Genomic DNA, 24,570 nt, shown 5'->3' on the forward strand with positions numbered 1-24,570 from the left:
GATCCATGTTGCTGCTGGTTGTTAGAATGGGGAAGATTAATGTGCTCATGATCCTGTTTGTTGTAGGCTAGTGTGATAGATCTGCCCGCAAAAGTCACTGTCTCTGCTGCAATAGAATTTTTGTCAGCCTGCATCACTGGGCAGGTTGCAGACTTTGACAGCAGCCCTCCTTGCAGCACACCACAGGCTTTCAGTTGCTGGCACAGCAGAAGCAAGCGATGAGTATAATCTCCCTGTAGTTCCATCATGTATTATTTAAAAGTTTTCCAACTGTTTGTTTTCTCTTCTGCACTACAGTTTGCTGCCCTCTCACTTGCAATGTTATAGATGTATATAGGGTGACTGAAATAATGTGAATAAAAATCCTCTCTCCTTCCCAAGTAAAGTAACATCATACACATACTTTGCATAATGTTCTTGCTTCTCTAGTTATTTTCCAGAGCACTCGTTAAGCTGCATTGACTTCTAAATGAAAACCGACTGTTTTCTCCTACTGCAATTTAGGTGTTAATGTACAGAAATTGAACCCCATATTCAGGTAGTTAACAAATGGGTTGGAATTTATGAAGGAACATAGGGATGTTAGGTTAATAATCTTTGAAATATTCAGGGTTAAATAATTTACTTGAAGTTATACAACAGTATCATAGCACAATCATGTTTAAAATAAGCAAATTATTAGTGTGTCGTAATGATCAGCTATTACAGAGGACACATCTAATTCGGATGTAGAACTGGATTTGTGGATACTTGCGGTGTTTCATATAGGTGAGCAGCCTAAAGGTTGGTGGGGTTAAACAGAAGTTGTAGGAGCTGGGCAAGGTGAGGTAGTGGATGAGCATAGGGAATTGAATGGGAACTGATAAAGAAAGGGGACTAGGAATCAGTTAGGAAGAAGCTTGATTTTTAGGGTATTTTGAGTTTTGGGTAACTTGACTTAATTTATCCTAATATCACCTATTACATATAGAACTTGAATTACAGTGTTTTACTGTCTTAGCAGTAGCTAATTACCATGCTGCTTAGTTGTAAATTGCTTTCAACGTACCTGCAGTATTGTTAGGCAAGGATAAGTGGCTCCTGTGTTTTTGTTTTGGGGTGTCTTCCAGTGTAGACAAAGGGGTTGCAATAAATAAATAAGAGTACCAAGGATTAAAGTGCACGGTAAGTAGCATAATGATTATTTCATACTGCTTCTGTAACTGTGTCTGTATCTTCTTCAGTTCCTTTGTTTCTGTTCTGGAAAATAATGTAGCTTTTGCAGATTTTGTTGTTGGATTGCAGTTTCTGTAACATACTCTTGTTGACCAATTCAATTATTGCTGGATGTAACGTGTTGCTTTGACAGAAGCTTGTGTTTTGTGTGCTTGTACAGTCTTGAGACACACCGTTTGCATTTGCTTTTGAATTTTTTATATTAACTGCAAAAGTACAGAGAGAAAGAGTAGGAGTCATGGTTTATCTTGGATTATCCAAACTTGCTTTGGAACATTATTGCCAAAGGCTATTATACTTAGTGATTATTATGTTTATGAAGTTGTTGTATTTTCTCAAACCACAATTCTTGTAAAAGGATAATTAAGTTAAAACTTGGGCTGTTCTTTGCAGATTCTGTGCCAGTGCCAAAATATTTTCAAACAATATGTAGTTATCATTTCAAATATATCCTTTTAACTTGAAATACTTATTAAGTTTTTAAAACATACTACTGTCCTTCTAATTTACTGAATATTGTTTTTAAGGTGAAAGCAAGCTGTTTATCTTGCAGTGCCATTAGAAATCAGATGTGAAATGTGCTACTTCATATGAAGGCTTAAAGTTTATGTTCTTGCTCTAAAATGATATTTATGCTGTTGATCTTTTGCTGGGGGTGTGTGTGAGCAAAAATCATGGTGTACCTATTATTGCTGAATACTTTAATAATCAGGTTTAGCAAATTGTGAACTTCGAGAGGTTTCATGCTGTGTGTTTTGTAAAGTACAATTTAATACTGAGTTGGATAATGCTTGAGCTGGAGTTTGTAAGGATGCTTGACATCTGTAGTCGACTTTTTTGAAAAATGATGGGAATGACTTCCATCAGTCAAGTGAAACAGCTTAAATGTCAGGAGCTTAATCATAACTTGTACACTTAAGTGAAGTTTTATGTTCTGATTTTAAAGAAAATGTAAAAGTAAGTGGACTTTTTTTTTAATAAACAAAAAACTGTACTGGCTAAATGGTTACTAATCCTGTTCCTAAATGTTTGGGAATTTTTGAAGCTGTATTTGTGCAGAATTTTTGGCACTTTTACTGCAGTGTAAATGAAAGTTAGAAATAGCACTGTTAAAGTTGCAGAATGTCAACATGCTGCTCATGTAAGTCTAGATTTAATAAGCCTTATCAATATCATTCTTGATGTTGCAACAGAAATACTATGCTTTTTATAAAAATCTTACTTTTCCCAACTTTTAAAAAGATTTCAGTATTTGCTTGCAATTATACTTTGCACACATAGTTTTAGCTTTATATGAATTTACTTTTGCATAAAGTACGTTGAAAGAAAGCAGTTTAGAGGCTACAGCCTGTTTCTTTTTCCCTTAGGTGTTCTGTAGGTTTCTGTAAAAGTGATATACAAGTTGACATATTTTAGCAGATCCTTGTAGTATCTCCTTGCATTATAAAGAAGCTGTATTGCCATGTCCACTTTAAAATGGTCAAAGTATGACCTGTTGCCAAAAGAGAAGAGTATGATTTCTCGTTAGGCTTCATGGTCCAGCCCCCCTTTTGTTTGCACTAGTAATAGTGTGGCCTTATGATCAGGAAGATCAGGGCAGTGGTTTGGATTGAAGCTTGTCTGGCTAAATAAAAGCTAGCCAGAGCAGGAAAAACTCTTTTAGCTGCAGTCACCTTTCTTTCGATCAGCTGATGGTAACACAAAATAACATTCTGAGAAAGAAGAGCACAGCAGCTAATTTAAAATATCTCATCTCACAATGACTGTTTAACTCACAAAAGGAAAAGTTCGTACTGCTTGATAGCTGTGCACCTATATTCTATACATGGGAGGGAAAATATGCCCTTGTTATAAATTGAATTTGTATTATCTCAGAAACATAGGCTTGGTTTTGAAATAGGTGTTTTTATTATCTCTTACCTCCTATCAGTTCTAGCAGACATAGTTCTAGTACAGAATTACAACTTTTTGAAGTAATTATTTCTTTTTGGCCTTTCCCTGGGTTTCAGTGTCAACATATAAAGAAGAACAAGTTGAGTTGCGCATAGATATGTAAATATTAGGGTTGAGTCACTTGGACTTCTCTGTGAATTCACAACGGCAATAAGAAGTTATTTTAATTTTTTGTCAGGGAAGCAAACAGGGGTTGGCGGTATAAAAGTTTATGGAGTAGCCCGATACTTAATCTGTAATATTTAGAGTGGTCTTTAGTGACTCTTACACACTATTTTCATTATCAATATTCACTGTTTTGACACTTTTTTTGGTAAAGATGTATAGTCATCTTTGTTATTCCCTTTATGTAAGTAGTATCAAATGCTCTGGTTAAAGTACCTAGGTACTACTCATAATGGTGTACTCATAATGGAGTGATATATGAATAGAATACAACTGAATTTCTTCTGTAAATGGGATTTTTTTCACATCCTTTTTCCCCCCTTCTGGTCCTTCCTGTACGTCACATATGGCCACTGGGACACAATTAATGTAGTGTGGTTTTTTAAATTGTGAAAGAAAATATTGAAGAGGTACTCAAAACTTCAAAAAACTCAGCTTTATTCTTGAGTATATGGTTAACAAGGGTTTTCATAATTCCAACTGTTTTGGAAGCTGTTTGCCTGTAATATTAAAATTTTGACATAAGCATGACCCTTATTAACATGAGCATCTGCTTATAAGAGTAGAAGCAGCACCCATTTTTTTTTAACCTTAACCTCAGTGTTTCCTTTTCAGTATAAATACTTGTTGCTACCTATACAATAACTGTGCTTTTGGTTACATTCTGCCTAGATTAGTGTTGTTCCTTTGATGTGCAGAATAAATTAAGATGCAAAATTACTTGGGATTTCTCCTCACTGTTAAGTTGAAATGATGGAAGGATAATTGCATGAAACTTAAATTTTTAATGCTAACTTGTAGCTTTTCTGACTGTGAGGGGTTGTCTCAGACACAGCTGTTCACTGCATTTTTTTTCTGCTCTCCCCAGAAATGTCCTATCCGTCCCTGTTGCCTGAAGACAACAGAAATCCCGGGTTTCTGGGGTTGCACTGAATCAGTAGGAGGCTTGAGATGTTAATTAGATATTATTAATAACATCTTCTTTTGCTATTCATACTGCTGTTTTTTTCTGGATAGATTAAAGAAGCAGGAACACTTTAATATTTTCAATTTGAAAGCATCAGTTTTTGATAATTGAAGATGTGACTTTTAAGGAGTGTGTTGGAAAATATATAAAAGTCTTAATAGCATACTTTAATAGTTTATATTTGTCTTGATATTGTTTGAAATATTATTATACTGTGTGTATAGGTAAATTTGACCTGTTTTAGTGGTGTCTTGAGGGAGGTGTTTGTTAAATCAGTGTGAAAGGATAATCTTTGTGTTAGTCCTCACAGATCTGCTACAACTATTTGAGAATCTGTGTTTATTTTTACAAGCAGCATGATTGAGATGGGGGCACAGGCAGGCAGTTGATGCCTTAAAGTTTCTAGAAAGCTCAAAGAGACTGTTCCTTTTTATAAAATGAAGACTGGCAACCTATTTCAGGATTAGTGGAGCAAGTACTATATTTGTGTGCTGTGTGACCACGTGTAAAATCTGTCCTGCTTAAAACCAGTCACACTGGGTAACTAGGTGGTTCTTGTGTGTAATGAAACTTTGGAAAGGAGAAACAGCATGCAACTAGTTCTGTCTGTATTACTGTGTCAGTGGGTATAAATGATTGTGTCCTTCTGCCTGTTTACTGTGTAGCTTTGGTAAAGATTGAATTTTTTTTCATTACAAACTGTTAACTTGGATAATTCTGTGTATTTTTGGACTAGGTAATTAATGGATGTTTCAATCCAATTAATGACCAAAGTTCTTTGAACCAGTCAGGCATACTTGCCAGTGTGTTTCCAAAATGTGCAAATGTCCAAAATTACAAGCTTGTTGGGCCACTTGGGTGGATTGATGAGATAATTTTTGTGCATTTGGTAGAAATAAGTTGCACCATCCTAATAGCTATTCATTCGTTGAAGTTCTTGCTGGTTGTTTATGGTGCAATCCATACTGATACATGCTCAACTTCATTTACCATGCAGCAACAGTTTTTTGAAATGTTTGGGTACGTGTTCTGCTGACCCATCTGCTGTCCTTACCACATAGACTTTCCCTTGTATAGCCTTCAGATTGTAAGGGAAAGGTGGGAGACTTTTTAACAAGGTGCCCTTTTTGCCTTAGTATATATGAGCAAAATGGTTATGGAAAAGATTTTAATTTCATGTGATTGAGCCTCCTGTATCTGGACCTTCAGACTCACTAGTTGTATTAGCTTAAAGAATACAGTTCCTGTAGCAAAGGTAAGCTACTTTTGGCGCAGCATAGCTTGCGAACATCTTTATTTCAAGGTCTTCTGCCATTACTTTTTCTTCCCTTGTCTCTCGTACTATTGCAGACAAAGGTTTAAACATAAAAATTAAGGAGTGGATTTGTCAGCACTGCGTGCTGACTGTAAGTGAAGATACAGCTGGAGTTCCCTGGGAAGCTTTGTCCAATTCGTTTACTGACGAGTTGTACGCTTTCCCCTTTCCAAGCCTGTCCCCATCAGCTGTGTGTTTGTTGTCTTTACAGTTGTGGCTTTGAAGGGTTATAAGCAGTACGATATCGATCAATACCCGTAAGTATAGAACGGCACATAAAAACTCATAACTTGTACTCAAATCAAGGGTGAAGTGCAAGGCACTTAAATTGTATGATAAGCATAACCCTGCTTTACCATAGTTGAAATGAGTGCTCGTTACCAGTTCTTGGACGCAGAACGTTTTCATTGCATGGTGTTATGTGAAGGGGCTGGGGTGGGGGAGATTTTCTTGACCGCTAGTGTTTGATCTATCAGTGCCCCAGGAAAGCAGAGACCCTTGTGCCCAACCAGTCTGTCAGCGTCTTGTTGGAGAGACCCTTCCCTGAAAGTCCTGCTGGATTGGAGGGTGATTCAACTGACAACTTCAGGGAAATGTGCCAACAGCCGTAAGGTGGACCTGTCAGCAGGTCTTCCTGCTTTATTCCAATGTTACCTGCTGCCGGTGGCTACTAGCACCCACGAAGGGCTAACACTAACAGGTTAGGGAATAACACTTTTTATTAATATTTTAATATTATTTTACTATTTACATTAATAATCACATGTTATTAATATTATATATTTTATTAATATTTATTAATATATAATTGTGACAGAATAAGGTTTGAAGATTGGTGGTGGTAAATAACACTGACTGCAAGCAAGCTTAAAACAACCCATCTAATAGCAGCTAGTTAAATTAGTCATAGAAAAAGGTTCTTACCCAATAGGTGTCCATATGGGCAAGAAGACAGGTTCAGCCCATCCATTGGTCCCAGAAGTTATGCTGGAGTCTTCCCTAACTTCTCCCCTCATTTGTTCACTTTTTATACTTCATAATACATGGCATATTCATTCATCATACACAGGATTGGTTACAAGTTTCTCGCTTCTAATGCAAACTTATACACATCCTCAGATAGCACTACTGAAGTTCTCTAGTAACTATGCATGCTCTTCAAGCAGGGTTTTGCCCCCTTTCAGGGGGGCTATTTGAGGTGGAGGTCCCCATCTCCCACTACCACAGTTATCTTTGTCCTATTATCAACTAATTTTCTGTTGATGACAGTGGATTGCAACACCTTATCAGCCTGTCTCCTCTTATAGCCAGAACTTCCCTTATTTGAAGGCTTTTTTCTGCATAACTTAGATAATGGTGTTCTTTTCTCCCTCTGTTCTTTGTTTTTCACCCTTCCCAAGGCTAACTCCCTTGACTAGAAGTCCCTTCATTCATAACAACTTTAGAGAGTATGGGTCAGCTTGACCTAGCTTTGTCATCACTAAATCAGTTGGGTAATATGGGAGTTGAGACAATTCCGAACCCCCTTGGATTTATTTCCGTCCAGGACTAGTCCATTTCCTTCACACTTAGGTAGAGCTTGAGTGACTCTAGTCATGCATATTGTTGCTGCTGACTGGTGTGATGTGCCCAGTGAGGTGTAGTAGTACCTGGGAGGCAGGTAACTTTGAGATGGTGGTGTGTGTTAGTATTATAATAAGATTATTTCATCTGAGGAAAGTAATTTCACCACAGTGGTTGGCTCAGACATAGACATCTCATGGATTCTTCATGTGACAACTGGTATGCAGCTTATCAGCTGTGTGGTGCCATCAAGTTCCCATTCCTGCAGGGAGCACAACAGAGCCCAGCCGTGATGTCTCCACTCTGCTCCATCCCTCCGTTACTCCCATCAGCATGTGCTGATGTTGCTTAGGGAGCTGTGGTGGTGTAGCTTCCGTGCACACCAGCCATCCTGAAAGCTACAGCTGTGTTTTGTGATATACTGTGCTTCCATTAGGTCCCAGTTTTCTCTAATTCCACCCCACCTCTACCTCCCCAAAAGTAATTTTCCCACACATGGGAAGAGACAAAAGCAACAAGATAGCTGTGCCATAAAACAAGGAAGCCAGTTGAGACTGGCAGGGGTGTTCCTGCCAAGGAATTGTGGCTGGACTTACAGTTTTCATGTCTGTTACAGTGTGTGTAATGGTCAGCTGAAATTACATCTCTCTTGTGGTAGTTGTAGTATAAATATTAGGGCAGGAATTGCCAACTGTTTTTTAGCATTTAAATGGGTAAGACAGGCATGCAAAATAAGAAAAATGCATTACATGTAGTACAGAAGTGATTGTAGGTTGACAATGGTGGTAGCAAGGTCCTGGATATGGACTAGGGATGAGCTGAACAAAGAAAGTGGAATGACAGACAGAGAGCTGAGATGAGGTGTGATGAGGGGAGAAGGAGCAAGGAAGTGAGATGAAGACTAACGGAAAGAAAAGATGAAGCCAATGTAGGAAAGACAGTCAGTGAGATGTACAGAGAATCTTCCAAATATCCTGGAAACCAAGGGTCCTGGTTTTCGTTGCCTCTGATCTTGTCACCTGGGGTACTTGTCTGGCTTCATCTGACTGGCCATAGCCACTGGACAGAATAATTGACAGTGTGGTGATTGATACTCATCACCCTACTGATTCACTAAGCCCTAACACTGGTGTAAAAGGGCCAATTGTTATTTTCAGAGTATTTCCCAAAGGAAGTCTCTTTGGCAGTAGATGGAATGCTATAGGAAAGACGAGAAAAAGAGAGAGATGGAAAAGGAACAGTATGTTCAATAATCATGCTTTCCAAATCAATTTTCATACAAAATTGTTAAGTGAGCTGCATGCTTCTGGAAAACCTCCTCTTATATAGTACAGCGAGGCTTATACTTTATTGGATACGTGAAGCTCATTATCAAAGATACTAGATCAAAAGTACAGTTATGTTAATGAAACCTTAAAGTTTACACTTCAGACTTCGTAGCTTTGTTACATAGCAAAGATTTTGATTTTTCTATCCAAAGATGCACATACTTGAAAACCATATGTGTTCACTGATATTATTTTTTCAAATATTGGAGAAAGGGATTGGTTTTGGTTTAGTTGTGGGTTTTTGGTTGTTGGCTTTTTTTTTTTTTTTTTTTAATGCCAACATTTATTTAGTCATAAGTTGCTTAAGGCTAGAATGGAGGAACCCTAGTCTGACCTCATTGTATTCTGGTAAGATAAATCTCACGCATTTACTCTTAAATTGAAAGCAGTTAATTTGCCTAAATAATGTATTCCAGAAGGTTTTCTGACCTGATTTCAGAGGTATTCAAGACATCAAAGCTCCACCAGTTTTCTTGTCAGCTTGTTAGCATGTACTTATATGTTTAAAAATTATTTGGTGTTTTTTGTACTTACTGTTTTTTTAAAATTTTTTTTTAATTCTCAAAGATTCTATTGAGTTATCTCATCTTGAAGTGTAAATGGTGGGGGTTTTCCATTTGAGCAATGATTTTTGAGTGTAAATATTTACTGAACTGTAACTTCTAAATGTAGAAGTCCCATCTTAATCCATTTGCAGTGAACTTACTTGCTTAGGATGGAACAGCTTGGTTACCTGGCAGTATCCCACATCTCTCGAATGCAAGAGAGCACCTCAAAAATCATTACTGAGTTTTTTCATAAAATAAAACAACAATCAGGCATCTTGGGTGGCAGGGTTTTCAGCTAATAAAATATATATGAGATAGCTACTTAGAAATTACTTTTAAATTGCTGTATTTCATTATGATAACTAGTAAAAACAAATCCTCTCTGTGGACAGTGGTGGCTCAGTTTAGCTGGTATAGACTTTTTGTAGATCATTCCCTGGCCTTTCCTGAGTAGCTGAAATGTGTTGTAAGGAGTGAGAATTCCATTAACTACTTAATATAAACCCCTTACATTAATTAAAAAAAAAAATTGTGAAAATGTATCGTTTACTGCAGAAATACTAATGAGCTGGAGTAGAGAAACATAACAAGGGAAGTCACTACTTTCTATAGATAGATACTTTATTGTTTTGTGTTTTCACCTAGAGAGTAAACCTAGAAGGGAGTTAGTAAGTCGACTTAAATATCTGCTGGACTTGGTTTGTAACTTGCTTTCATCTGTACTTGAAGTGTAGTTTGAGATGTTGAATCATGCAAATTAATACTAGTATAAAATATAAATCTAGTTCTTAGAATTGTGCAAATTAGAATAGATTCTTGGTTTTTTTCCATTCTTGTCTAAGTGCCAGCAAGCTTTATGGTCTTGTTATTTAAATAGGTTTTATGCCAAAACACGTTGTTAAACAAATTGTGCCATTTTGCTACAGAGCACTGAGTTTTCACCCACAAAATTGGTGTAGTTGTAGAATCTGTGAACAGTTGTTTTTCTGTCATCTTTGGGCAGACTTCTAATACCCCAGGGCAGCAAATGGGCTGTTTAAACTATGTAACTAAAGTTACCTGTCATCTTCTAGACAATTGTTGGATTGGGATGGTATCCATTTTGCTTGTTGCACCTGCTTTAAAATTAAGCTGCAAGTCCCATGGATAGGTCAGAATCATAACTAATAATGTTTCTGTTAAAAAAACCCTGCTCAATCTGAATTCTTGTGTGTACTGTCCTTTCTTTCAGATATTCTGTGACTTTTCATTGACAACAAGGTGTTACTGGTTATTGAACTGCAGCACATGATAGAGTAACTACTAAGCTGCATCTGTGGCCACAGGTTCAAAGCATTTTTCTTTGTGGTTCTGTTGGTATAAACAGTGCCACCCCCTTATTTGTGTTCGGGAGTTCATGTGGTGGACCTGATCAGGAAGCTGGTCCAGATGAAAAAATAGCTGAGCAAGGAAAGTAATGACTGTTTTTTAATCCAGATCAGTTGTGAGTGACGTACTGATGTTTGGAAGCGATGGGTAACTGAAGAAATGTTTCTACAAAGTAAAACCTGAGTGGTGGGTAAAACCCCACATGGGTATAGGGTTTTCTTACTAGTTTTTTTGTGTTCTATTTCTCAGCAGCAATACATGATATTTTGCATACATTTAGGCAGAGATGTATGTATTAGCTGGGGGAGGAACCTAAGTCAATTTATCTCTGGTCAAGTTGTGCTAACACAGCTGTGATCTGGGTATGGCTTGAAATCCCAGCTGAGCTAAGCACGCAGCTATCTGTAGTCCTGCTCGCCACTGTGCGCTCCTGCCTTCTCTTCGTTGTGCCAGCTCTGTCACTAGGCCAGCAGGGAGGCAGCTCAGGAAGCTAAGCTGGCTGAAATGTACCCTTCCAAAAATATATTTTCTGCTGGCCTTGCTCCACAAAGCTGCTCATGATGGAGACTGATGTGAGCCAGAGCACACCTGTGGCCAGCAGCAGCAGGTAAGCCCATTGCTGTACCTCTGACTTGTGTTACTGGGTAGCCTCCAGACACCTGGAGCGTAACCTCCTGAAAGGTGGCTGCATACATTTCTATGCAGCCCCGATGTCCTGCTCTTGCCCTCCACACTGCCCGCCTGTCCCTCCACACTACTGCTGCATTATCCCTGCCTGGTTTTGGCAATCATCTCTCCCCTCTGCTCCCCTGGCACCCTTGCAATTCTCCATCACCTTCTGCAAAGTGCTCCTTGAACTGGAGGGAAGAGGAGGAGGGATGGGAAGGTAAAATGAGCCTTGAGCTTGTGGACTTCAATTTGAGGAATGCTGGGTTAGGAGATGTGGTGGCTGATGTATGATTAGGGACTCTTCATAAAGGAGTCTGCTTTAGCCAATAAAGCAGTTAATGTCAAGAATACTTCAGAATCAGCAACTCTTGTGGAGATCTGCATGACTTTCAGAGCATCACTAGTACATTTATTTTGGTTTCTTGTTTGCAAGCCCTTTTCGATTTTATTATTAAAAAACATAACAGAACAGCTACTGTTTGTACTTTTTAAGTAATGTACTCTACCAAGTGGTACTGCTTCAATATCCATCAAATAGCACAGCTGGCACAGAATAATGAGTGTGTGATCTGTTTCAGTAGTGTTATTGATGAGAGTATAATGGAAATATGAAGAATTAATGTAGTGTACCCTAGGAGCACACATGTTGGTTGATTTCTGTGTGTGTGTGTCTGCCTTCAATGTATGTTTTTCACTGTGGAAGTTCATTAGAAAAAAAACTAAATTGTGTAGCTGTGGAGGGTAAATCTTGGAGGCTTTAGTCCCATGTAAAGACAAGACCCTGTTGTGGAATTGATACCATTTTCAAAGGGTGCTGTGGGTGCTGCTTTGACGTAGTCATGGCTAGTAATGGTAATATAATATTGGCATCTTTGGCAGTCTCTGGAATTAATCCTTTATGAGAGAAAATGGGCATTCAGTATAGCTATCAGATGCCAGCAAAATGGATGGGCAAGGACAAGCCTGTCCATGCTAGCTATAAACCCAAATCAGCTTGTTTTCCATATATAAGTGTTTGAAGTTTTAGTGTGGTATTTTAAACTACATCAACCTCATTCTTAATATCTAGCAGTTGCAGAACTTTGCAGCACAAAAGATTTGCTCACAAAAAAATACAGAAACATAAAGCCAGTGTGAACTCTTATGTAGAGGTTACCACTGAATGCAGTTGGTAGAGAAACAAAAGATCTACATGAAAGCTTTGAGAGCTACAGTATTTCAGGTAATATTTGACACTGTACAGTTCTCAGAATTCCCCATAGCCAAGGAGAGGTGGAGGTGTGTGAGGTTTGTCTGAGGCTGAAACTTAAGGGTACTGTCCCAGCACCGAGGAAGTTCAGTGCATTTCTTAGGCCTTTCATTTAGAACACATTTTTTTTTTTTTTCCCCTAAACTCAGTAAGTCTTCATATGTATTTATGAATTCCAATCTTGGATATGACTGTAAAATGTGTGAGAGCATGTACTGCAAATATTCGAGTATCATAGGCGTTGATTAGAAACGCATGTGTTACTAAGATGAGAATTCAGATAGGTTATTTTTTATCCTTAAAGATTTTCTGCCACTTAAGATAACAGACGATAATTTCAGTACAATAAGGTGAATATGACTTTTCTGTGTCGTTGAAGGTACCAATGCTTATAAATGTCATGCAACACACAAAGTTGACAACTTGATTCAGGAAACCTTCCACAGAAATTGTTTTCTAAATGACACCTAGTCAGATTCGTTAATGGAAGGAATCATTGGAGGACTTATTTAAATAAAAGTATGTGTGACTTTTGTTTGTTGAGGGAAGCTTCATTTTATTGTAAACTTCTGTTCTTCAGAATGGGCACCTTCACTGTATAAAGTCTTTCAAACTACAAATTTAGGACTATGAAATGTGCGAAGAGGCAGCTTCAGTAGTGTCTTGGGAAGAGTTAAGTCTTACAAAAAAGAAGAAAAGAGATTTCTTTTTTAATTTCCTATCATCTCACCCCAGCCATACTCTTGCAGGTAATAAAGATATAGTTTGGAATAGACTTAGAAAGGTGTCTGGGGGCGGGGGGGGAATAGTAGCAAATCATGAGGTCCACAACTGATGGGACTAAGGAATTTTAAAATGTGACTGGGTTTGCAAGCCATGTGTGCATTCTTAGGTTACAGTCCCATTATTTTGAAAAGTAAAACAGAGTAAATGGTCACTTAAGCTAACCTTGTTATGAAACTAGTGGTTCTGTGACGATTATTTTACAGTACTAATTAAAGATAAAATTAGTTTATCTTTTCGGGAAGAATGGTATAACAAAACCCAGTGCAAGATCCTATGGTAGGGCAAGGTGGTATTGGTTTCTCTGATCTCTAAGTTTCTTGACGCTCAATTTTCTGATACGTTTAATTTGCTTGCACTCTTTTGTCCACTTGGTCAACAAACAGAAAACCAAGTGGTTTAGCCAGGAGTCCTTGTGAGTGATGCAAGACAAGAAAAAAGCTGTCAAATCTTCATGACATCTCGGGGGTCCTTACTGACTGGTGGTGCCAAAGTGATTTTTGGATGATCTTTAGTATCTTTTAGCCATCATCACGTGGTGTGGTGTGGTTTTCTCAATCTTCGGCTTCCATAAATCTTAAGAGGGGCAGCTGTTCGTTGTCTGTTTTTTGTTTATTGTTTTGGGTTTTTAAAAAATGTTTTAAATATGTGTTGCTAACAGGAAAAGGAACATATATGCAGTGTGATGCAACCTCAGTGCTGTCCTTCTTGTGTTAGGCTGTAGGCTCTTCCACTGGCGAGTGGTCTGTGCTGTGGTCTGATCAGAGAACAGGCCTTACTGCTGGGAGCCCTGTGTGAATGGTGCTCTTCCTCACCAGGGCAAGCTAAGCTTTAATCTTCGTTCTGCTGCTTCTTCTGGTGTGTAGACACTGACACACGCATGCACATGCAAACACCCATGTTTCTGTTCATGTTGAATATCCTTCTAGTACTACTTTTACAGATCCTTTACAATATTAGGAAGAGTATTATACAAAGCAGACAATATTCATTACGGATCCTCTAGAAAGGTGTGTTTATTTTTTGCTGAAAGAAAATGCTGCATAATGTTAACATTGGACAGCAGTTGTCTAATGTGGTATAAGAGCCATCCAACAGAAAGAAGCTTTGTAGGGCTCTATATTGGGAGATCTAGGTCAGTACAGAAATTTCTGTAGTGTTTCAGCAGTGTTCAAGAGCGAAACATTTTATAAGACTCAAAAATGAGCCTTTTAAAAAAAGGGAAATAAAATACAAGGAAATAGACCTTTTCGTTAAGTTAGTTGTAAAGCACCAAGAATAAAGATTTTTCATTTAATGGAACTTTGCTCTCCACTGTACAGGGAGATCAAACTACAGGTTTGGTAACTTCCATCTCAAATAGAAAACTACTTTTTAGGGCATGGTTCAGCTAGACTAGTGGGAGTGTGTTAAATCACTAACAAAAGAGTAATCAAAACGAAAGATGATGTAGTTATTTAATTGCATGGAAGCGGACTGTAAGAGATCCAGCAGTGAAAAGAAGAAAATGGTTGCTTGGATGCACAAATAGGATTATACTTGGGTTGTACTTAAATCTGGCGGGCAGTTCCTAATAATCAGAATTTTAATCAGTTGGTATAGCCCAAAGCACGGACAGGCATCTACACAGTCTGATTACCACAGTTTTAACAAACAAGCCACATTAACTAAATGTGTTTATTCTCTTTTTCATTGCAAATGCAAAGACAACAAAATTAATCTAAACCTGCTTTTTGGCAGATGCAGTTCAGTGGTGACAAAAGGTACTCAAGACTGTGGATCTTCTCATTGGCTACCAGTGAAAAGTCTACATAGTTTTGATTTAGAGGAGTAACTAGCTATTGTTAATCTTTCCCTTTTTGTGCAATGAATTGGGGTCACAGAGGTGGTAAAGTTAAATGATTACTGGAATTTCTCCTTAAAGTGGAAAGAAAAAATGTACGAGAAGCATGTGAGGAGGCATGTAAACAGAACTAAGAAAATTAGGAGTTTTTCAAATGTGATGGAAAGAGTTGTGTGCAGAAAAGGGAGAAGTGGTAAATACAGGAGACAAACTATTTTTAGAAGAACCCAGATTTAATGATATCATGGGGGGATGGGATTGTTAGTTCTTGAAGAAACAAAGGCCATGTATAAAAGCTAGATGTTCAGGTACGGTCAGATTCCTTGTATCAAAGTGCAAAGAACTTGCTGATAGTGAAAGAGGAACCAGTGGGTGGATGAAGAGCACATACTGAGGATACGTACTGAAATTGTATTTATCTGTTTATAAAACGCAGTGGCATGGTCTTAGTTTTGATAACATCTTACTGAATCTGCTTAACATTTTGGTAAGAAAGACCTTGCAGGCTTTTCAGTGTTTTTTCTATTAATGTATTAGAAGACCGTGTGCAAAACATGTCAAAAACATAAAAGTAAAACTTAACCTTTCCTGAGATGTTTGAATGAACAATATTTCAGAGATTACAATATTACAAAATATAAACTCAATGCCATTTACTTAATTACAAAATTTGGCACTTTGCTGGTTGTGAAGACTTGGCAAGAGCTGTGGGCCTCAGGTTTTAGGAGGCATTTGTGGTTAAATATTGGAGAGCTGACTCACTATTTAAACAGTTTCAAGCCAGGCATCCTTTTCAAGAATTAAGCTGGATTTTCTCTTCCTCTTAGGCCTCATTACTTGACTTAATTGTTGTAGCCTTGTACTTTATTTTCCCATCTCCTTGCCTTTCTCCTTGATCCTATATCCAAAAAACTTTTCCATAGCACGGATGCTTAAAAATTCAGTCTGCTGTTTCTGCTGTTTTATTGTTGTGTAAAAACAATGCTTTTTCTATATGCTGTTCCTCAGAGGACATTTTTAAACAGATTCAGAATTTCCAAGTATAAAGTAAGTTAGTAGTGCTTGCTTGTTTAACCTAATGTCATGGTTTGGAGTTTGGTGTTCTGGCTGTTTCTTTTAAAAGGATGTAGTTAATCTGGCAGACAATCACAGAAAACAATATGGTGGTGTGGATCTAGAGGAATTGTTTTAGTAAGAAATTGAAAAATATTTGCGTATGTGTAAGTTGTTTTAAAAATGATACCAAGTAAAATAAAAGTCTTGTTTCTCTGGAAGTTTAGAGTAAGAGGATCATTTTTTGGAGAGCGATTAAAGAATAGAACAAGGACGTTGTCCCACATCCTCAGAAGGATTAACGGGGATGGTGGAGTAAACAGCTTGTGTGCTGCTGTTCAAGATGGATGTTCATTAAAGACCTGGGGTTTTCAAAATGTGCTGAGGTGAAGATGTGAAACTTCATTTAATACTGTTTATGTATGCATCTATTGAATAAAACAGTTGTATCAATGTAGTACCTGGATGAAATGCTTGATTACCTTTAAATTGCATTAGGATAAGCCAAAATATGGAGTGCCACACCTCAAGATAAGGGAATGTGAGTCTTAGGATGTCATGCTAGAGCGAAGTGGAGAGGTGTAGGATCAGTGTCACATAAATCATGAAGTATTTAAGCATTGGCTCAATGTTGCTGCCTGCTGCAGTTCTCTCTGCTCATCCAACTCAGCTGTTTGAGCTGTCTTTCATCTTCAGTTCTACTGTAATTGTGGTGAATATAAGAGCTCTTCTGTCAGAATGAGCATGTTTTTTTAAGGATTTACTGATGAACAGTATTCCAACAAACGTTTAACTAACATACCTAAACTTGAGCATTTTGCTAAAATGATCACTTTTAAGGAGAACTACAGATAATTAAATACCAACATGCAATTTCAAAAATTTACATAATGATTCTTCAGGATCAGTTGGTAGTCCTGAATTTAAACAAACCAACAAGGCTCCTAATTTGCTTTTCTTTATGTTTTTTTAAAATATTTTTTAAATGGTATTGGGTATTTTTATATAGCATTAAGGCGGGGTGGGATGAGAAGGAAGAAGTAAAAAGTTGCTGATCACTTTGAATCCAAATAGACTGAAACATACACAGCAAACCAGATCAAGTTTTGAGGGTCTGGGTGTTAAAAAGGAGGAGTAAGAAAAGAAAAGAAAGCCCTCTGTGAGTTTAAGGAGCAGGCAGCTGGCAACGGCAGGAGGAATGCTGCTGAGAGGGCGAGTTCCCGGCGTGATCCTGCATCAGCCTCCTCGCCGCGTGTTCAAAGAGGGCTCTGAGGGCGGCGCGCCGAAACGGCCAGCTTGTGTGCTGAAGCTTGTGTGTGGTTGCAATAATTTTGTTTTCATAGGAGCCAGAAAGCTTTACAGTTTAGCTTGGGTTTTGCCAGTTTTGTTTTTTGGTTTTTTGCTTTTTTTCCTTGGAAAGGGCTAAAGAGGGAAAAGGAGCAAACATTTATTACTGTATCTTAATCATGCTCATTTAATAAAAATCTTGAGGTAAAACTCCACCTGTTAGCATAAGCAAAGTTATAAACTAGATTCTGCAACTTCACCTCTACCATTCATAGTTTGTTTTCCATAATTGCAGCCAGCGGCACCAAACTCTTTCTCAGCATGTTTAATTTCTTCTTGGATCTCCTTTATTGTTGTTTTTCACTCTGTTTTGGTTTGTTAGCACTGCTGCTTTTTCATCCTTGTAGTACTTAGGCACCTTCAAGATTAATTTTTTTACTAATCGTTGCCAAGTGGATGAAGGGCAAGGATTATGTCTGACCTTAGTTCAGTTTGCTTTACTATTAAAATGCCATCTCCCCAAAATGAATTTGCTGTTTGGGAGCGAATTGTTGTTGCATCTCCGTTTGTCAGACTGTGCAAGGCGAAGGCTTTCCAGGACACCTGAAAGAAGAGGAGTTGATGTGCAGGACAGCAGTGTGCGTGGGTAGGCAAGGAGAATGTTTCATGCCCCTTGTGCTGTATTTCTCAGGGGTTTCTTCCTGTTCTGCTGAATGTTCGTGTCCCTTTAAACCCCTGTGTTTCTACGGGAGAACATTCCAGCTCTGGCACCTCTTAACGTCTGTTCTGTCTCCAAACATTAAAGTGAATTAGTCAGTCTTTGCTGATGTACAGAAATCTTTTTTTTTTTTTTTCTTCCCAAGTAATTATAAAGTGAAGAGGTCCTTTCTGTGACCATTAGGAGTATGAGGCTCTTGGAGCTGACCACATTTAGTAATTACTAGTTGAGGGCAAATGCTTTATTTTGGTGCTGCATCTCTTATGTGCATGTGAGGTCTGGTATGTGGGAGTCCCGTGTTCCAGAGACCTAAGTTTTGTTTTCCAATTGAAAGAATTTGGCTTCGTGGTAGTGAAGATATGCTAGCCAAAATAAATAGAAGGTCAAAGTATGGGCTATTTTAAGTCCTAAGCAGGATACCAGGATTCTTAAATCATACAGAATTTGCCACCATGGATTACATCACAACTCTGAAGATGCAGGATTTACCACATCAAATAAATAGGTTATCCATTTAATCCATTGTATTAGCCAGTTACGAAATGGGCGGTATTCAGCTACCAGCAAAACTCAAAGGACTGATTGCAGTACCATTTCAGCCTTTTTCATCTATCTTATGGAAGGCATAACATGGCAATAAAATAATAATTATTTTACTCAGTAACATTTGTCTTAGGTGGTAAGTTAGTTCCTCTGTTTATTACTCTGTTTGCCATCTCAAATGCCTGTAGGGCTTCCAGTTTCACCCAAAAATGGTTTTGTGTGGAAAAATTAAAGCTGTTTTGCCATAGTGACAACTCTGGTTGAAGAGCAGAGGTTGTAATGAGTTACTTAAACTGTCTATGTAAAATCTGAAATACTCAGATTTATACTTTCAGTTTGAACTGAATCTCCGAGATGACAGTAGCCAGGTGAAATTATTCCATGCTGTAGAATAATCATTGGCATCAGAGTGCTCAAAAACTCTGAGCTGAGAAAATTACTTAGCATAATGTATCCGTAGGGATTTGGCTGTGCTTTCTTCAAGTATTTCCAATTGTGAGAGTTTAAAAGAGAAAGATGTACTGGAATGAGCTTCAGGGAGGGGCAGGTTCTATGCTGTGTGGCTCACCATAGGGCAAACAGAAGACGAGTGGAGTTGCCAGCATTTGAAGGAATCAAGTATGTAAGCTTTAAGTTCTGTCATAAGATTTCAGGCTGGTAAAGGTAATACAAATTTTGCTGTTGTTTGGGGTAAATTTTTAAACAGGATTTAATCCACAATTCATGTAGTATCTCTTAAAGCATGTTTTCCTTTTGTTGTATTATGTCCTCAGTATTCTTCATGAAGGATCTAGAAAATTAGGCTGCTATAAATTGCATCCCATCCTTGCTGCTTATGTTTTTTGCAGGGTGAAAATTCACTGCTAAACAAATCTAAATACACCAGTTGTAAGCAAATATCAAGCAATACTTAATATGGTATGCAAGAGTGGAAATGATGAAACACGAAGGATGTCAAATCTGAAATAAATCAGTTTATATTTAGTATCATTCTGTAAAAAGTTTATAAGGAAAGACAGGTCCCTAAGGGAAAAATGAGGGACAGGGAGAGAGATAAAAAGTAAGATGCAGGGTGGTTTGTATCGGTAAATGTTTGACAGTGGTTTTGTTTCTGTATACTGAAAGCCATAAAAAAGATTTAAAATAACTTCTGTTTTAGAAGAAATCAGTGTTAAGGCATCTGTAACATTCCTGTAAGAAGCCACTCGTCCAACTATAATGAAATTAGATTTCTTGTTTTGAATAGGTCACCTCTGTCACCAAACATTTTGCATGTGAGATTAGTCTTGCAGCATGGGCTGGGCAGGTGTGCTTACTGGTGGTGGTTGCTGTAATACCCACCCTGAACTGGGGAGCCTTCTTGTCTGAATCCCTGAATAAATGGAAACATCCAAACACTTGCGGGCCACGAATTTTGAACTTTGAAAGGAAACTACCAAAGTTAGTTTTCCCTATTTCAATGTGTTCAGTTGCCTAGCAAATTATTGGTGATAACCACTCCTGGTATCTAGTTTAGATGCAATTTAGACAACCAACATTTAGAATCTGTTTCTTAGAAACCAAACGGAAAGAGGTCAGTCTTTGTGGAGCAAAGCCGTTGATTGACAGTGTTTAGGTTTGTGACTTAAAATACAGATTAATCTGGTGTCTGCATATATAACAAAAATCTTCCCTCTGTGTTCCCTTGGTTTTCCTTTGCACCTTTCCACTTGAAATAAAGAATTTGGTTGGTTTTGGTTTTTTTCTTTTTTTACCCAAGGTGAGGTAGGAAAAAAAAAGGGTTTATAAGAGGAAAAATCTAGGAATGTGATGGGTCTATTCCTGCACAAAGTACTTCAAGTAGTTAGCTATCTTAAGTAATAATTTTGAAGGGAATAATATTTATTTTAAAGGAGCTTTATAAGAGTGACAACATTAACACGCTTGGAGGAAGAGAGAAGGGGGATTTCTACTTAGGATTAAGAAATTTGTGCATATTTTTATATACAAATAATTTGCCTTTGCCATCACTTCTGATAATTCTTGAACTCCAAGGCATGAGGAGAAAGAGCCCTTTCAGGGCGTGGGATGATCCTTTGTGGAGAGCTAATTCTACCTTTAAGCTGCAAATACAACAGACTTCATGTGTCTCAGTGGAGACTTTATAGGTTTTCAGAAAAAAAGAAAAAAAATTAAGAATCTGTTGTCCCCTACTTGCTTCTGTAGTTCAAGGCTATGTCCTCTTACCTGAGAGGAGGTTAAGGAGGGGCATCCTCAATCTCTCCCATTTCAAACAGGCTCACACAACAGGCATCAAGGAAGAAAAGCCAGCTTGTAGCTTGCCAGCGCTACAGTGTATGTGGAAAGAAATTCGATGGTCACAGCAAAGCATGGCTTCAATCTGGCATTTAGCTTAAGTCCACAACAAGGTAATTGTAAAGGCTTGAGGAAGACCTTCTAGGAGCCTCCTGACTTTCCTAGGAGGTCTCGTCCCTACTGCTGAAAGATGAAATTTGGCTCTCAGCCAGACCTGCTCCACTTTATTGTTACTGTACCTGCAAGGTCATGATTTCTGTGAAAGATACCATTTTTGTTAGGTATTGTAAACTTCTGTATTTCTGCTGTGTGGGCTATTGCCAGTTGTTCTTGAGGTGGGGATGCTTCATGATGAAAAGTGCCCAACATTGACCTTCGGATGGCGCATCATGTGCAGGTTAATTTTTTTTTCTTTGTAGTAAAGTGGCTTTTACATGGTATGTGTAAACTGAAACACTGCACAATTTGAGTTTGAAATAGCTTGTAGAGGCCTTTCTTTCAAAGTTTTAAGAATTTAGGAAGAAAACGTGCTAGTCACTTTTTTAAATTTTATTGCTCCCACAGATACTGATTTCAGCAGAATGCTTATTTTTATTTTTAGTCAGTCATATTTTCATACACATATCTCATGTTCTCAGATAACTTTAACCTTTAAAGAGGACCCAAAAGAGGGAGGAAAAGGGTAGTTTCCTGCTTTGTCATTATTGTGATCAGGTAATGATAAATTGAAAAGAGCTAGCAAACAAAATTCTGCAGCTAAAAGAACAATTTGAAAAAGTGAATTTGAAAATATCCAATAAATGGTTTTTTAAAATAAATTAATGTTTATCATTCTGACTGTCCCGTAGGCAATAAAATTTCCACAGGAACTGATGTTAAATGTGGACGATTTGTTAATAATTCTTTTTACTCTACTTTTTTAAGCAAAAATTTTGAAGAAGAGTAGGAAACAAAAGTGCAGAGTTTGGTGTTCTAGTGGTTGGGATTATGTCCTTTTATTTTTTTCAAGTAGCATAAGCCAGACAAGAAACAGTTTTTGAAAATGGTCGATACTGACACTTTTAAGTAGATGTAGCCTTCTAAAGTGGGTGATTTAGAATGTTATAGGTAAAAATGACAGTATAAGTTTGTTTATATCCCTTAGCTGCGATCAAAATATTATCAAGTGCTTGACAGTAAGTGAATGAATAGGTTCAAGTGCTTGTCAGCCTGAGTTCTAACAACCTGTACACAGGCACCTTTCTCCAGTTACTTTATTGTACTCATTGAGCTTTCTAGATACTTAAATTTCTGAAGGAAGAAAAAGCCCTAGTCATTTTTTTTTCCCTTAACTACAAATTTGTGGTATAAAATGGCTTTGAAACTATGTTAATGCACTTAATGTGTTCTACTCTCTACTTGTAGATCTGAGTGCAAGACATACATGCAGAGGATCTAGCTCTGTGGCAGCTAGTGGTTTGAAAGGACACTTTTTCACTTGAAAAGAGTATGTGCAAAAGATATGTTTACAGAGAAGGCATCTTTGCTTCTCCCTGCCTCTTCTAAGGTGTGCTATGGTTTGGGGTTTTTCCTCTCCTGTTTTTTAAAAGGTTTGTGCTGGGAATTAACGCATACAGAAAATATCCCCCAAAGTTAATGTTTGATTCTGCAACCAGAGCATACAGAACTGAGTTTAATGGCAGTTTTTATATCAGCTTTGCAACTGTGTGCTGACTTTAATGGAGCAACAGGTTATGAGCAAAAGGAGGAGTATGATTGCAGGTTGTCCGTGTGGTCTTTCTTACACAAGGAGAGTGCACACATTGTTCAGACCATTCCCAGCCTGGGGGGGCAGCAGAATTGCTAATGTTAGAATTTCTGCAAGCTTTGACTGTGACATTTTTTTGTTTAAAAAAAAAAAAATCTACCCTGTTTACACTTATGCCTTGTCTTCCATGACTTTTGAGAGATCAGCATAACTTTTTGTCACTGCCTAGTCTGTGAGAGAAAGAGTTGTATTTTACTTCACAACACCGAGTAATAAATTTTACTGAAGTTATGGCAGTTCCTAACTGTCACTCCTGTTAACAGGGTTTAGATAAGTGCTGGTCCCGGTTTGTCTTGCCTGGGTTTTTTACCATGCACTACAGTAATGAATGTGTTACGGAGAAGCAGAAAATACTCTCCATCCCCTTCCCCCTCCTTGCACAACTGCACCTAACCACCATTGATGCTTCATGAATGGGAAATTACAGCTCCTAAATTTGACATTGTAGACATAACTGAAAAGATTAACTTTTATAGGGTTGTGACTGTGAAAATGTCTACTTCTCCTTGTATGTTTAAGTTTGGGTAAATATTTTGCAATCTGGGAAGATTTAAGAAAATCCCAAACAGAGTAAATAGCCAACTTGTAATTGGAAACAACTGGTTGGAGAATTTCGTTATTGCTTCGCATTTAAAAGGAGTGAGGTGCTATAAATTTGTGGGCTTTCTTTTATCCATTAAAAATTCTGGTTAGATCATTTAAGAATCATTCTTAGGTAACTGAAACAGGCTAGTCTGCTTTATGTAGCCAAGCCATGTGAAGGTTTTAAAACTTTGCTGGAAAAATATCAGGGTAAATACCAGTGCAAACACACCTGCATTAGTGTAGCTTGCCTGTGAAAATTGTTATTTTTATTATTTTTCTAATGACTGCCTGTAAGATTCCATCAGAGGGGGTGGGTCAAGATTTCTGTTCCGTCTTTCTCCTATCCTGAAGATTTTAGCAGGGAATTTGGCAATAAACTAAGTAAATCCCAGTAATTAGTGAAGGGGTTAAGTTTTCTGAAAACGGGGCAGAGGTGACTAAGGCTGTGATTCTGTCCCCAGCTGGCTCTGGCACTTGCTAGACTCTCTGCTGAGCTGTTTTTGTGTGTTAAGCCAACAAAAATCTAAACTGACTAAAAAACATAGTTAAATAATACCGGCCAGACCAGGTAGGGCCATCGCAGAACCAGAGACTGTGTGCGTTGCAGAGGGATAGATCTTGAATACAACTGTCCAGATCAAGACAGCTTATGGCTAAAGGGCAAATAAATCATAGGAAGGGTATGTGACTTGCTTCAGGTTCCTATTCTAAATGCCACTTATGCACAGTGGCAATCTTTGTTTAGTATGTATGTGCAAAAATATATGTCTATCAAGTAGTTCAATAAGTTTATCCTCCTGTACCTTTGTGAAATCTAAGTTTTAGTTTCAAGTTAAATACAAGTTGTTAATTATTTTTTTTAATGTCTTACGACAGTGCACTCATTTATGTGGAGTTCATGTCGTCCTTTTATATTAACTAGAATGGCTTTGATGGGTCAGAGTTGAAGTGTCGATTTGTCCAGTACCCAGTTTCTGACAGTAGAATAGTAAATTCTGACAGCAAATAGGAACTATATAGGGAAGGGAACAGTAAGAAGGAACACTTTATGATCATTCCCTAAAACCTTTCTAAGTATCTGCAGCTTAGGGACTTTTTGAGCCAGATATGACATCCTTGAGTTTAAAAGCTCTTTGTGGAGCTTGTGCTTGTTCAGTTACCTTCCGAATCTTTAAACTTTTGGAACTCATTCCCACAAGACATTGTGGTTCACAAAGTTTAACTACATACCATGTGCAAAAAGTATTTTTGTGTAGTTTTTTCTGACCTGCCCCTTAATGTCAACCACTGTTCCCTAATGCTTGTATTGGGAAAAA

The 24,570-nt window shown here is 37.8% G+C and overlaps 1 protein-coding gene across 2 annotated transcripts in view; it reads left to right on the forward strand.

The window, feature by feature from the left end:
- FRS2 (fibroblast growth factor receptor substrate 2) overlaps positions 1–24,570 on the forward strand; it is a 58,222-nt gene that overhangs the window by 13,256 nt on the left and 20,396 nt on the right. The gene's annotated exons all lie outside the window — the stretch shown is intronic.

This window comes from Falco cherrug, chromosome 5 (assembly GCF_023634085.1).
Source record: "Falco cherrug isolate bFalChe1 chromosome 5, bFalChe1.pri, whole genome shotgun sequence".
Lineage (NCBI taxonomy): Eukaryota > Metazoa > Chordata > Aves > Falconiformes > Falconidae > Falco > Falco cherrug.